The following is a 15,542-nucleotide window of genomic DNA, read 5'->3' as shown; positions in this document are numbered from 1 at the left end:
AATCAATTTCAAAAATAATGTGAAATATTTTGTTGGTATGAGGAAGTATTGCATCTTTTCAGGTCTTATAAATGGAGGGAGTGGATGATGCAGGGACGTACTGGGAATTGATTGCCTTTTGGAGCAGTAGCTGTACTACTGTGGATGTGTCCAAAAAAAGTCACTACAATCCCTTTAGCATCCTTGTGTACATGCTTTATCAGGTACAGCAGAAGTGCCATGATGCAGTTTAATGACAGTGAAATGCAGATGGGAAGGAAGGAAAGTGAAGCAGAAAAAGATCTGTATATTGACTTGCAAAATTACTTGCTGTATACTTATTTGTCATGCTGCTTGTTTTTCTGTCTCTCTGTGCCTTCGTTCTTTTGTATTATCTTTGTAATGTCAGTCTGAAAGGGGAAGTGTTCTTCACCACAGATTGTGAAATCTTTCTCCAAAATCAATTCCTCCACTAGGATTTTTTTTCTTGGATAGGTCTTGTATGTGGGTTTTTGGTTTTTGTTTGTTTGTTTTGTTGGGTTTTTGTTTGTTTGGGGTGTTGGGGGGGTTGTTTGTTTGTTTGTTTTTTGTTTTTGTGGGTTTTTTGTGAGGGGTTGGTGGGGAGTCATATCTTGTGGTCTTAAATGGCAAAGGTTATCATTTTATATCTCAGGAAAGGCAGGTAATATTTCTTTTCTGCTGGGATACAGTATTTGACTGTACTTGAAAGAGTTCTAAGTCTTGAATATGGAATACTGCAGCTTTTGTATTCAAAAAAGTTGTTTTAGAATATTCTAAATGGTTTTATAAAGGTATTAGCTGTTATTTTCTTTTCTTATGAATCCTGGTAAGTATTGAACATATAGCAGAATGAAGTGCTGTGCTTTCCAGGTGGAACAAGAAAATAAATGGTCCTAATAAAATATTGAAAGCTCTGTAAACAATTGTTTAAGTAGTTTTTCAGTAAAAAGTATGTGGTGTCTGTACAATATATGGCCTGCTGGACACTAAAGATTTTTTCCCTTTCTAATCAGGAAATAGGTAAGTTGAACTCCATACTTCATGTGGACATTGAGGTTGTACTGTTCTAGAAAGTCTGCACTTGGTACTTAACCATTCATTCTCTGTTTTTTTTCTGAATCTGCAATTTTATAAACTATTTTCATTTTGTCCTGTAAGGATGCTTCATTTTGCAGCAGTATGTATATATTTTTTATTACTTTAAAATGTTTCTTTAAATATTTTATGTTCTTAATAGTGCTGAGCTTTGACTTCCATACTTATGTTCTATCTTTCATGGCCTGAGCACAAGTAGTGCAAGTAGTGGTACCTATTGCTGCAGGTTGTTTTAGATGAAATTTAAAGAGCTCTGTGCATTGCTGCAGTGTGGCAAAGTTACTAACATTTTAAGCACTTCTAGGCAAAGTGATTTAAGGGTGATTATCTTGGAGTATATGGATTTAGCAGTGCTATTGGAGTAATTAAACCTTAAAAAGCTGATTCAATGTACTCAGTAAAGAAGTATTGTTGGTGTAATGTTGTAATCCTTAAGTCATAGAATGGCTTGGATAGGAAGGGACCTTGAAGATCATCCAGTTCCAGCCCACCTGCCATGGGCTGGGACACTTCCTGCTAGACCAGGCTGCTCCAAGCCCTCTCTGACCTGGGATTGGACCCTTCTAGGAATTGGGCATCCGCAGCTTCTCTGGGCTACGTGCTCCCATGCCTCACACTGAAGAATGTCTTCCTAATACTTAATCTAATCCTTTTCAGGTTCAAACCATTCTTCCTTGTCCTGTCACTACATGCTCTTGCAAACTTTCTTCCTCCATCTTTCTGGTGGGCTCCCTTCAGGTACTGGAAGGCCACAATTAGGTGACTCCAAAACCATCTCTTTTTCAGGCGGAACCATCCAAACTCTCTCAGCCTTCCCTCACAGGAGAGGTACTCCATCCCTCTTATCATCTTGGTGGCCCCCTCTGGACTCTCTCCAGCAGGTTGATGTCCCTCCTGTGCTGGGGACCCCAGAGCTGATGCAGCCCTGCAGGTGGGGTCTCACCAGAGCAGAGCAGAGCAGAGGGCCAGAATCCCCTCCCTGGCCCTGCTGGCCAGCCTGGGCATGGCACCTTACACTTGGCCTTGTCAAACCTCATGAGATTCCCTCAGGCCATTTCTTGATCTTGTCCAGGTCCCTCTCGATGGCATCCTGTCCTTCAGGTGTGTCAACTACACCACACAACTCAGTGTTGTCTGCAAATATGAGGGTGCACTCAATCCCTTTGTCTGTGTCATTAATGAAGGTATTAAGTAACACTGGTTAACACTGAGGTGCACCGCTTGCCCATTGAGACTCTGAGCCATTGACCATTATCCTCTGGATGTGACTCTCCGACCAATTTCTAATCCATCTAATAGTCCAGTCATGAAATCTGTCATTTCCCAAAGCCATCCATGTCTTCATATCTTGCAAAGTGAAGGAATGGTATATGCAAACGTAGTAACATGTCAATGTTTTCAGCTTTATTTAGTATAGAATTTTTAAAAGATTTTAAAATAATTTCAGGTCTGTAGAAATACTATTTTAAAAATGGCAGCAGTGATGCAGCAAAATATCCAAAGAAGATATGTTTTGTGGTGTGCTCTTCCTCCTTGCTTTTCTGAGTTGACTATCTCATTAATGAATTCACAGTAACTCAGTTTATTTGGATGAACTTTGTTACCTGGTATGACTCAAGATCCCTCTTTTGCTTGTATGTAATTAGCATAAAACCTCAAACTGAAAGTCTGCAATATAGTGTCTCATCACAAAAGCCAGCTAACTGTAAAAGCTGATAATGTTTGTAAAGCACGCTAAGCTCCCTGGGTGAAAGGTACCATAGAAATACAAAGTATTAAGCCAGTAGTTTAATTATAAGATAAGAAGTAATTGAAATTTTCCAACACGGTTGCATGTAGAAGACATTCTGGTGATTTGCTTTGTAATATTTAGGTCAGTGAATTGAGATGTCTTTCTAAATCCTTTATGAATATTCTCTCATTTAAGTGCATTGCTCGAAGGTGTCTGATACATTTATTTGGCTGGCTGATACTGCAGTTTAAAAATACCACATTTCAAATAGGCAGCGAAGTGCTGTATAGAAACCTTTGAAATAACCAACCTTCATCTTTCAAAATGACAGTTATTGTGCTATAATAATTGTAGAAGTACTGAATTTACTTCAATTGATTTTTTTTTTTTGAATAGTAGACTGCTCGTTTAATACACAATGCCTCCAGAATTTTAATCTCCATGTCCCTCTTGTGGTTTACAAATTGGTGCAGATTTCCCTTGAGATATTTTTCCTTGTCTTATGTATATCTATATAAATACCGAACAGTTTATCACGAGTACTAAGTCCTGCTTTCTGGCACTTACTGTGCTGTCAGCTAGAATGATTCATGAGGTGAAATCAGTACTTTTATGTGTCATTAAGTCCTGAAAACTTTTGTACTACTTCCACTTACAATAAAAGGTAGCCTGTAACAATGGTATGATATTTTTGACTCTGAAATGTCTAAGACAGATCTTAATGTTATAGTAGTTCTCCCTGTTGCATCTGTTTTGACTGTAGGAACATGTCAGATTGGGTGCAGCTTGGATCATCCCAGCATCCCTGCATCTCTTCCCAAGCTGCCTCCATGGTCAGTAATGCTTGATAGAGTGGACACTGTGTGGGACAGGAGGAGGGATTTGAGTCTCCATCGTGCTCTTAGACCCTCAGGGGGAATTTCCTCCTTGGTCCCCTGCAGCTTTTCTCCTCTTGCAGTCATGGCAACACTGCAGGACCAGGAGCAGCCTTGTTTCCAGCCCAAAACTGTCTTTCATGACTCTGCTGGCGGGAGCTAAAAAATTAAATGGACATCCTACTGCATTCTGCATGAAGTAGAGCAGTGTTTTAGTTAATTGTTAGTTTAATCTTTATTAGAAAAATAAAAACATTGAAGTATTTTAACCTTTTTTTTTTCTTTGCACAATAATCCTTTCTTTTGAAGAGGGAAATCTCTTTATTCTTTCCCTCCCCCTGAGATTTTCTGTCACAGAGGAAGAGCCCTGTCCTGTGGGATGTGGCTGCAGCAGAGTCCGTATTGGCCGGGGTGTGCTGCAGAAACGTCGCCTCAGACGGAGCCTTTGCCGGGAAGCTGCTGAGCCAAGGACAGACACTCAGGCAGTGGTCAGGGGGTGCTTCTAATGACAGTAAAAGCTGATCTCTAAAATGTCACAACTCTGAGTTCATAGCATGCAGAAATTTTTAGGGGGACCTGAATTTGGCAGAAATGGTAAAAGGTTCTTGTAATTAATGATGTAAAGGGTTTTCAGGTTTTAAATTATAACCTGGACTGGACATTTTAAAACTTGAATGTGAAAACTAGGTAAGTTTAGCTGCAGGGATTTAAAGACAAATTTAATTTTGAAAATAAGTATCCTTAAAGATTTAAGTTTTGAACAACTTAAATCTTGAACAGATTTGCTGTGTATTTCAGAATGTGGAAACCTCAGACTGAGTGTGGGGGGCTTGTTTGGTACCTTCACAGGCAATGGCTGTGGCCTCTATTTTCCCCAGGCGTGCTCTGGGGCTGTGCTGGGAGGGCAGTGCACTGCAGCCTTACAGGCCTGCTGCAGCTCAGCACCTCTCTTGTCAAGTAGAGAAACTAAGAGGGCCGTTAATTCTCTGAGGTATGGTTTGCAGTGCAGGCTGTCCTCTGAGGGATGCAGAACAGTTTGCTTGTGGCATCACACAACTTTAACCGAGCTCTGCCTCTAAGCGCCCATCGCAGATGTGCGATCCTGTCGCTTTATAAGGAAAACACAATTTTTGCTATGAAGTTAAGGGGAAATTTGATTGTCCCAAAAGGAAGAAGCCTTCCTGAGGAGAGCCATCTCGGTTCCTTCTGGCATCTTGGGAAGCTTTCTTAGCAACATTTTTTTCCATACTCTCTATATACTGTCAGTCCCCCTTGATCTTCCTGCTCATTATCCCTCCCCCATGCTCTTACCCCCTGTTTCATCCTGAATCCTAGAAGAAAAAAAAATATCCACTGCAGCCACCCTGCTGCCATTTCCCCAAGGCTCTTGCTTTTATAAACCCTGTCCTATGGCCTTGCATCCCAGTTCTGGCTGAGGTGCAAATCCCCTCCCAGGAGGGCCAGAGGGGGTGGAGATCATCCTGCAGGGGTGCAGCAATGCCACAGGAATGAAAACCATGTCTCTTTAGCATGGTGCATGGGAGCAGGTCGGCTGCAGCCAGCCAACATGGTTGGTATGGAGCACAAGGAGGGCAGGAATGTGTAATCACTGAGTACAGTGTCTATCAGCAATTCTGTTTTGCCTTATGTAATGGATTGAAAATATACTTCATCACAGTCTAACTCTGAAAATTACAGAATCACAAGGTTGGAAGAGACCTTCAAGATCATCAAGTCTAACCCGTTCCCTAAGACCTCAACTAATTATTGCACTTATGAGACAGAGTCAAGTGTAAGAAGTAGGAATTCAGAGTTTTGCTTGGAATGACAAATCTTTCATTATTGTCTATGCATTTGAATTATCTGTTTACATTCTATCTATTTTTTCTAATAGTGAGGTGGCCCTGGAATTCAGTCAGGACCTGAAATTTTATTGCCTGCATGCATATTCAATTGAATACTATCATGCTTCATGGACCATGAAGTTTAGATTGTATCTAGTAAATGAGCAAATGCTTTTTATAAATAATTAGTCTTCTGCTTAATTATAGGACTAGGTTTTCCAGCACATTTGTCATGTGATCTATGTATATGGTGTTGCTGTTTATAATTGAATGTGAGAAATAATCGGCTTTCTAAAAAACTTTTGAGTCAATACTTGCCTTATCACACTGTGCCTGATAGATTTAATTTGCTGTTTACAGAGTTATTGATTAACTAACTTAGAATTCCTTGAGAGAGAGGTAGTTACCTGGAAACTTAGCCTGCTTCTCCTCTTGAATTCACTAGTAAAAACAGCTCTCTAAATGTTACTGTTGGTTAATAGTTCATTTAGAAATAATAAACCCAGTCTAAATTAAATATAACATGGTATTTCACTGTAGTAGACACTTTCTCTTGGGTTCATGTTTGATTTACTTGCAAAGTAGCTTCTGCTTTTTACATAGTACTTGGAATCTAAAATGTAATGTGTTTGTTTTATAAGTTTTTCATCTCCAGTTTTTATTGAATAAAACCTCAACTCTTTTCCCCGCAAGACTGTTAGGGTTTTTGCTGAAAAAAATTATAGACTGGAAAATTACTCAGTCACTTAAAACTATTACAATTTACATTATGGAAACTTTTGAAAGATAAGCAGTTGTGGAGGGATAGAATGTAAGAGAATAGTTCAGAAGGTAATCTCACCCCTGAGGAGTTGCAGCTGCACTAATCACCAAAGATTAGGAACAGGCCTGCCCTTAACAGGCCACAGCTGTGTCCAATAGGAAGACAAGTGCTACAAAAGAGTGGGTTAGCTCAGCAAAGAGAGAGTTGGAGTTTGTTGGCTGTGCTGTGAAGAAGGAGGAGTCAGTGCTGTGAGGAGGTGCCCATGAGAAACCACTGAGAAGGTATGGAACTTTGCAATAAGATGACAACAAGCAGTGATGTGTATGATGCTTATAAGACAGGCGGAGTTGAAGAGCTTTCTTCCTCAAAGAGAAGTTTCCAGTGGTGTCTCTTGGTGCCCTCTGTTTATAAAGCCTGTCTAAGGTCCCTCTCGTGCCAGTCATCTGCAAGAGCAGCTTCTTCATGCTCATCCCAGCCTCTTCTTCCTGCTACTGCTGCACTCTTTCCCCTCTGTCTTTTTTAGGTGATCCAGGACACTTACTAACCAGTATAATTACCTGGCATGTTTCATTCCTTTTTGTTATATAGCTTCCATCTTTTGGATGATGGAATGTTTGGATATCTGTTTACATAAACTAGCAATATCAAGTCTCATTTAGAGTTGGAATTAGTAAATGTAATCCCTCATTTTGTAGTAAACAATAAAATGGCTGCACCCACAGCTGGCATGGGGGCTCGGAGCCTGGCAGGCAGGGTGTGTGCTCCTCACATCTGCTCTGCTTGTGTGAGTGGGCAAGCCCTCCACTGCAAAATCTCAGCAAAAGGAAGGGCGCAGAGTGACTGCCCATCCCTCATCTTAAACACTTAAATTTAAGCGTTTGTTTTAAAAATAAATGGTTTGTATGTGAAATGAGAAATTTTAAATTATCATTTTATTTTGTGCATCAGTTAATATTTAAGCTTTGGTTTTTGCTTGCTTTTCCAAGTACCACCTACTGGTATTCTTGAAGCTTTCTTTGGTAAAATTTGCCACTCCAGAAAATAAGGCTATACATGCTTCTGTTTATGGGAAACTCCATAAAAAATGAAAAACAAAAAGAATGAAAATTAATTGTGTGTTTTGCAAGTTTGTTCTTTGGTTAAACGTGTGTCCTGTTACAGATCAGGATATCCTCTGGATTTTTTTTTAATGAAAAATTCTTATTAGAAGAACCCTGCCATATTTTGTCCCAGTTGCAGTAGTACTGTGTGTGCAATTTTTCTTCTTTATTTGACAAATGCGCAACTGATGTAATGTGCATTTGATCACAAACCTTGGCTTAAAAAAGAAAGAAAAGCAGTTTTTTCTGAGATGATTTTTCTAGCAGTTCAGTTTCAAGAGCCCATGGAGCTTTTTTGTCCTGATTTTGCAATTAGGTTGAAGTGAAGTGGTGATTTTGGGGGGACAGTTAGCAAAATGTCAGAAATCACAGGTAGAGGAGAGTGCATTACAGATCCTGCTACCCTGGGCTCAGTGGGAAGGAAAGGCTGCTGCTCCTCTCCACTGCTCTGTACCAGTCCCTGCAGTGGAAAGCCTGATGGCTTTTTCCACACGTCTGACAGATTAGTGTGGCTCTAGCAGGTCAGAGAAGCCTTGTACTTGGTCTCTAGTACTGGTTGGCATTCTGGCTGATTCAGCAGCATTTGGTACTTATGTTCTTCTGTTTCCTGTGGAACATGCGAGTTAGGCAAACCTATATGATTTCTCTTAAATAAATAAATATGTCTGCTTTCAGAGCTCACAGCATGCACAGCAGAGAGGTAATAGATTGAGAAAACTGACTTGTGTAGTCGAATCTGTGTTGCCATGATTTCCTCAAAACACTTGATTTCCTGCAAACCTTGGCAGTATAAGTCTAGGCTCTTAGAAGATGCTTGCTGATTTTATTTAATATTTTAGTTTTAATTGGAATTTTTTTCTTCTCTGGTTCTCAGCTTCTGATAAATCACTTATTTCTACTACTAAGTCTAGCAGCTTTTTTGTCTCATTCCTTTCATCCTCATTTTGAATCTTTGAGGAATGGATTTTGCTGGTTCCTGCAGAGCTGGGTATAGTTCTCCATATGCTGAAATGCCATTGTTTTCTTACAGTTTCAGAGTAATGAAATCTAAAATGATGGGAAAGTCTATTGACATATCTGGATAAAGATGATGATAAATAGGCTGCAGTACAACAACTCAGGTTGGAAATGTTTTTGTGGTTCAGGTTAAACAGGATAACTTTCTTTCCTTAGTGCTGTCCTGAGCACAAGGCTTGTCCCTTTTACTGTCTCAGTACTGTAGGACAAATAGTTGTGGTATCATAAATCCCTCTCCAGAAGCAGTGATGATCTTGGACACTTTTGTATAATTTAAAAAACTTTCAAATATTTGTTTTTACTCTATAAACTGTGTTTACAGATTGACATACAGAAGCTGTTTCTGAACTACAGAAGTAAACACATTGTGCAAATTTTTTTTCCCCAGGAAAAGGAATACATAGTTACTGTGTGTCTTTACAGCTTTATTAAATTTTCATATACATTGTTTCTGAGCATTCTAGGTCTAATTTGTTGTGCACCCAGAAATTTTGACCTGCAAATTTAATGTGGCTGTTCTGTATTATGTATTGTTCCCCTCCTTTCTCCACTGCCTGAGTTTCATCTCTCTCTTCTTTACATCTTTCATATATGAACATCTTAACACCATCAAATAAATCATGGCTTTGCTTCTGGCAGATTTCCAGTGTGCTCTATTCTGCCAGCTGCTGCAGAAAGTGCAGGAAGCACTGGAGGGAAAAAAAAGTGTCAATCTCATCACTCCATTATTCAGCATGGGATGAGATTTTAAGCATATGAGAATCTGTGTGGTAGGACTTACTGACCTCCTGTTTCAGTGATGCTGTCTTGTCATGGCTAACAGGCTCCTGAATGAAAAAGCCAGTGAATGAGAGCATCTCTCTTGCAAGGAAGGGCTGAGGGAGCTGGGCCTGTTCTTGTTCTGGCATGACTGAGAGGGGACCTGATCAATGTTTACAAGTATTTGAAGGGAGTGTGTCAAGAGGATGGATCCAGGCTCTTCTCAGTGGTACCCAGCAATAGGACAAGAGGCATTGGGCAGAGACTGATGCACAGGAAGTTCCACCTGAACATGAGGAAGAACTTTACTGTGCTGGTGACTCTGCACTGGAACAGGTTTCCCTGAGAGGTTGTGGAGTTTCTCTTGCTGCAGTTATTCAAGAGCTGTCTGGACACAATCCTGTACAATGTGTTTTGGGATGACCCTGCTTGAGCAGGGAGGTTGGACCAGATGATACACCGTGGTCCCTTCCAATCTGACCCACTCTGTGATTCTGAAAAGCAAATAACAATCATGAGGTACAGCAGTTGGGTCGCTGAGCATAAAAGCTAATGAAGCCTGACTTCATTAATTGTCAGCACATTAACCATTCTGGCCCCTTTCTCTCCTTGCCAAACTCCTGTCCAGAATAGGGCAAAAGCTCTTGTCCCAGCTGCATCCTGAAACTGTCCCTTTTACGAGAGCTGGCAGGTGCAGCAGCCAGTGACTGTCTGGCAGTCAGATGCTGCCAGCGCTCAACGGGTTGTGCTGCAGCTCCTCCATTGCTCTGTGGAGGCTGCAGGTACTGACGCTTTCCAGCAGCTGATTGTTGTTAAATTTATGGAAGCATAATTATTTTGAAGGGTTTTGTCCCTTGTAGAATTAAACTAGAATCAGTCAACAGGCTTAGAGAGCGCATGGGCAGATAATGTGATAAAATAAGCTGAATTCCTTTGTAAACCATATGGATAATTAAAAAAAAAAAAGGATTTTACATGAAGTTCTTAAACTGAGTAATTCAATTTATTCCAGAGTGACAGGAAAACTTCATAGTACTTTGAGATCTTAACTCATGGGTGTAGTGAAGGATTGTCCCTAACATGAGAATTTTGTTTCCTATGTAGGTGTGATTTCATCCTTTTTAATAGTTTCATTGCTGGTCTAGAATAGAAAGTTACCTGACAGTACTGGTGGGAGTGACCTCATATATGAGGGTGAAAAATAGATAACCTTTAAACATATTTCTGTAGCTAGTGTGTATTTGAGAGTTTTGTCTGTACTTTATCATCAGATATAAATCTTAATGCTGGATGCAGACATCATATCTGATAGTGGAATTTTGAAAGCTTCAGAAACAGGCTGAAGTGGAAATCTTGAAGATCTATGTAACTGAAGCTTCAGAAAGAGAGCAAGTCTTCCTGTAACATTTCTGTTCTCTGTCTGATAATCTGCTAGAAAATGACATAACCTTCCTTTCATCAACTAAAAGTAGTCAGCCACAACGAATGTGCTTCCCCAGTGGAAGTTGTTTTGTAAAAACAGACAAAAAAAAATATTTCATGTATATTTATGCTCTACAATATCTTCAGTGTCCTGATTTGCTCAGTTCAGTAATCACAAAAATTATGCTTTCTGATTTGGTAGTAAGGGTCAAATATAAATTGCTTATTTTCCATACACCTGTCTTTTTACCCCTATTCTGTGACATAAAGCCACACCTCCCAACCTCCCCCAAAACAACCAAGAAACCGAATTTTTGTGGTTAGTATCTGCATATCATAAAATGTTAAGGATTGGGAAAGACCTTAAAGATCATCTAGTTCCAGTCCCACTGCCTTGTACAGTAAGAGTTGCAGCATGCAGATTGATATGTCATGATTTAATTTCCAAGCTCACGCTGCCGATTCACTCTTTTTGTTAGGGTCTGCCTTCCCTTGGTGGGTGCTTCCCCTAGCCTTGTAGTGTGCTGGCTGTGGTGTAATAAATAGATGCCCAAGTGAATGGACTTGCCCCAGGGTAACAGTGCACTTGTGGTGATACGTTTCATAGGTTGCAGATCACACTCTGTTCATACTAGGTTGTTTATTGTAGCTGTAGCATTAATGTATTTTGGACTGCCTGTGCCCTGAGATGCTTACAGTCTGTGTTTGCTTTGATAGTGTGGACAAGCTGCCACAGGAAGCCTTGCTTTTTGGATAGAGACTGCTGTTAGTATATGACACTTCATTTTGACCTTATATGCCTGTTGGGCGAGTCAGCCTCACTTGTTATTGCTTTCTTCCTTGAGGGTAAAGCAGTTTTCATCTCTTGGGACATGAAGTCAGCTTCTGCAAACTTACGTTAACAGCCAAATAGAAACTGTAGTTGAAGGGGAGCAAAATGTGTTTATGGACTGCAGAGGACAAATACAAGGAAAAAATATTTTACACCAGATGTGCCCCTATCTTCTGGTGGAATAGTCACCCTAGCAGTATTGGGGTATCAAGCTTAATATTTATTGGCCTATAAGAATGCTGGTGCAAGTAGGGTGTGGTGTGAAGTTGAAGTGTAATAGTGATGTCAGCTAGTTGCATTAGGCTTTCTGGGTACGCATCACTGCACTGTAGGCAGAGGCTGTCAATACTTAGGGCAGCAGCACTTGAGGGGCAGAGCTGGAACAGTTGATGCTGTAGCAGCTGCATGCAGATATTTAGGCCATGACTTTTTAAACACTGGAAAGAGCCAGGCTGCTTATTGAAAGGACAGCACTTGAATGAGAACACGGGAAAATTGCTCCTAGTTTGCCTAAGGACAATGTCCTGTGTCATTTGGGAACTATTCCTGTCTTTTAAAGCGATTGGCTCTGCAGCAGTGAAGCTGTTCCTGTCCATGCCATAACAAGGCGGGGAGGAAGCTGAGGCCACTGAGCGGCTCTGCGGCACTGATGTGGAACAGCGGCCTCCTGACACTTGTGTAGGCGCAGTGCTGTGTCCCCGGGGCTGCCTGGAGCTGCAGCCCGCAGGGGTGCTGGGCACCGTGCACAGGGCTGGCTGCGCCCACAGCTGGCATGGGGGCTTGGAGCCTGGCGGGCAGGGTGTGTGCTCCTCACATCTGCTCTGCTTGTGTGAGTGGGCAAGCCCTCCACTGCAAAACTTCAGCAAAAGGAAGGGCGCAGAGTGACTGCCCATCTCTCATCTACTGCCTGTCCATATCTGCCCCTTGAGCGTTTCTTTTCTCTTTCATGAGGAATAACTCTCCTCATAATCCCATCAGAGGCAATAGAGTGAAGGGGGAGGTGGATTTGGTGGGTCTGTGATTTCATTTGTTCAGTATTTCTTGCCAACACTTTGGATGAAACACTTGTTTGTGCACTTTGTTTCAGTTGTCATCTATATAACACATTTGTGGTTAAGACATTTTAGAGATGTTTGACCTGCTTCAACTTCATTTACCTTTTGGTTACCTCTGGTTTGTCATTTGACTGGGCTTTGCAGGACCATATGTTTGGCTGCCCCCTCAACCAAGGATGGAATTTTGTAAACAGTTGCTGGGGCCAGGTACACTTTGGCTTCCTATAAAGCACACACACTGGTCCCTGCAAAGCATGTGTGGGCTCCAGCATCTCTCCTAGAGAGTGTTTAGTGTGCAGAGGTAACACTTGCAGAATTGCTAGAGCTGTCTGAGAAAACTAAGCCAGGTGTTTTGAGTAGTTCACCTGCAAAATTCCTATTTTCATTGTTTCCACCAGCTGTGGTCTCAGACTAAGCTATGCAGCATTTTGAAATTGTTGATCATATGAGTTTAAATACATAGAAGCATAAGAAATGTTCTCAAAAATTCTTGTCCTCAAAAATAAAATTCTAATTGTGTTTGTAAAACTGTAACTTAATTTGGTAAGGGAATTTGGGAAATTCAAAGCAGTTTAAGGATAGTGTAGAGCCAAAATCCCACCCTGTGTTATCTTTCAGGTCGCTTGGGTTGTAGATGCATCCATGGATCTCAGTGTTTGGTTTGACGGCCTGGTAGCAGAACCACTTTTAGAAAGCTTTTGTGAAGTGACATAATTTCAAGGAGAAGTGGAGCTTCTCAGTATTGCATTCAAATGAGCTAATGGTGGTTCACAGTGTGCTGGGAATAATGAATGATGCTTGTTTTCTCATCAGGTACCATGTACCAGAGAAGAAGCATGGGGGAGTGTGAGAGCATTCTGCAGCATGGCATAAATTACCATTAAATTCTACTTTGATGCTTTTCTATTAGTATTATTTCCGCATGTCATATATTAAATACATGATAATTACATATTTGGGGATGAAATGTGTTTAAATATCCTGTCTGATGTTCTCTTTGGGAAAAAAGAAGGTAATATTGTTAGCATTTTGCTGATTTGGTGTCAGATCTAAGAGTTAGGGATGTTGTCATAGAATCAAAGGTAACAAAAAGTACAGACAACAATAAAACAAAATATTCAGCATTTTCATAGAATGGTTTTCTTCTGGATGTTCCTTTGAGCAATTAAGCTGAACAGAAATGAAAAGGAGGGTAAAACTTAATTAGCTACTACAACATGGTGGAGTCTGAGTTTATTCAGTTCTTTAAGGCTGTGTCTCTGGTCAAGCATGAGAACACAATGACCCCATTTGGTGTTTGTAGTACAGACATAAAGTTTTGTTCAGTATTTTTGTTCGGTTTTAAGCAGAAGTTAGTTTTCTCTTAGACAATCTAATTTTCCATTAGGCAGAACTTCAGCTGTGTTCAAGATTATTTTTAATTAAAAGAAAGTGCTTTCCTGTAAATTTAAAATGGATGAAAAGAAGCAGCTCTTTCACAAAGTCACTGCTTGTTTTTTTTGACATCCTGGCACAACAGGTATTCCCTGCTCTTGTGTTGTGCTTTACTGCTGCTCGCACAGACTCACACATGGAGTCAGGCATTTCTCTGGCTGTGGCTGGCAGAGCTGCTGATGCTTCACCACACCCTGGTCCCTGAGGCTGTACATCCACTGCCTTTGGGGAAAGCCAGCTCCTTTTCTGTTAGTGGCATGGCTGAACTGCAGCTCAGCAGCTTTCTTTGAATAAATAAAAACACCTGAAATTTCCCTTTGGTTCTGCCAAGATAGCAGTTTGATCTGTAACTGAAACTGTAAATGTTTGGAAAAACTAGAAATGTGGGAAAATGAGCTGCAACTTCTGAGTCTGCATGGCAAGCCATTATCCATGCTTTGGTGGGGACCTAGGAATTTGTAGCAGCTAACAGACATCTAGTCATCTTCCATGCATTTGCTTAAGCTTACGGTTTCCTCCTTTGTGTGTGTTTGGTTGGTTGGGTTTTGTTGTGTTTTTTGTTTGCTTTGGTTTTTCATTTGGGGTTTTTTCCCTCTTAAGGTGTAGTCTTCACAAACACTTTTTTGAACATAAATGATGCCACCTTGCCAGGCGTACATATAGAATAAGGAGTGGGAAGTGGTAAAGGGCTAAATACCCTAGTTTTCCAGGATCCTTTGTTTTATTGCCTTCTGCTAGTCTTAAAAACCTTGCTTCTTTTCCCTTTATATCTTTTCAGATCCTTTTTAAATTCAGTGGCATTCTTTTGCCATTTAATATGTTAAATTTTCACATATAAGAAAGTGTGGCCAGCTTGACTGCTCTTTCTTCTGCAAGGTAGTACATCATGTCCAATGTCACTTTCTCAATTATCACCTAAACTTTACAGGAAAATCCATACACTCCACAGTTGTTGAGGCAGGCCTGTGCTGGCCTGTTAAGTTTTGCTTTGTGGAGGACTGCATTCACATTTTGTCTTAATGGTCAGGAAGCATCAGATGGCCTTACCATATTTTGTAAGTCTGTATAGTAGTAATGATTAACATAAACTGAAAGAGAAAATGCTGGAAATAGTCAAATTCAAATACTGTGTTGATAACCTTACTTACAGTGGCATTTTTCTTTCTTCCTTGTAATAAGAGGAAGTAGTACAACTGCCTAATATTTCATTACACTTTTTTGGCTTTGTGTAAGTTGAATCAGAGGTAGTGTGTGTTAACTAAACAGTTATAAGTAAGTAGATGGGGTGACCATATAACTTATTTGGGCAAATCAGAATATTAGAGACAGTGAACCTTGCTTATAATAATTTACTGCAATGCACATATGTGCAAGGGGTAAATAAACATTTAAATGGTCCTTGTGTTGGGTTGGCAAGAATTACAGAGCCTTCTCTGAGATTTCAGGGAGTGAAATCTCAAATGCTTTGATCAAAAAAGTCTGTATACTGTCCAAATTAGTCCTTTTAGTCTTTGGCTTGGTATTTTATAGAGTTACTAGAGAAGTATCTGAAAGTTCCTGGGAGCCTTTAGGTGATGTATCAGAGCAAGTATGTGGCATGGGTGTATTTTGCTT

Source organism: Ammospiza nelsoni, chromosome 5 (assembly GCF_027579445.1).
Source record: "Ammospiza nelsoni isolate bAmmNel1 chromosome 5, bAmmNel1.pri, whole genome shotgun sequence".
Lineage (NCBI taxonomy): Eukaryota > Metazoa > Chordata > Aves > Passeriformes > Passerellidae > Ammospiza > Ammospiza nelsoni.
This window is presented reverse-complemented; position numbering follows the sequence as displayed.